This window comes from Staurois parvus, unplaced genomic scaffold (assembly GCF_062004578.1).
Source record: "Staurois parvus isolate SC_StPar_1 unplaced genomic scaffold, SC_StPar_1.0 ptg000338l, whole genome shotgun sequence".
NCBI lineage: Eukaryota > Metazoa > Chordata > Amphibia > Anura > Ranidae > Staurois > Staurois parvus.
The window spans coordinates 318,533-319,233 of record NW_028318134.1 but is presented as its reverse complement, the minus strand read 5'-3'; positions in this window follow the sequence as shown (position 1 = coordinate 319,233).

Sequence of the window (701 nt, the reverse complement as noted above, 5' to 3'; positions counted from 1 at the left end):
GCAGCAATGGATTGGCTTACATTTGCTTTGGCCCTATAGCTGTTAGGAACCGTAGGTCCCAGAATGCCTTGCTAGCTAGTGGCTGGGTGACTATGGTGCGTTCTGTTTTGCAGCAGTAAAGTGGCCTGTGCTAAGGTAACACTTCTCTATGACAAGGCCATACAGGGCAGGTGATTGAAGGCTATTTAAATCCCTAACAATTAATTTATTTTATTTGCTTCTGGTTTTTGGCTTGTTAAATCTACAGCTGAAATGGTTTTGTTTTATTTGATCACTAAGTTAAAAAAAAAAAAAAATTACTTTTACCCGTTTTTAGGATGGGAAGTCTGTTACTGGCAGGATCACCAGGTGACAAGTAATATATTACTTATTATCACCTGGTTATTGGGGGGGTAATATATTATCGCCTGGTTATTGGGGGTGGGGGGGGTAATATATATTACTTATCACCTGGTTATTGGAGGGGGGGGGGGGGGGGTAGTCCTGATTTAGGCTGACAAAGCTTCTCCTCCAGAGACACAGTAGAGTAAGTGAGCGTTGTCACTCTTAGGATGGGAGGTCTGTTACCGGCAGGATCACCAGGTGATAATAAGTAATACTGTATATTACTTATCACCTGGTTATTGGGGGGGGGGGGGTTTATATATTATCACCTGGTTATTGGGGGGGGGGGGTTATATATTATCACCCGGTTATTGGGG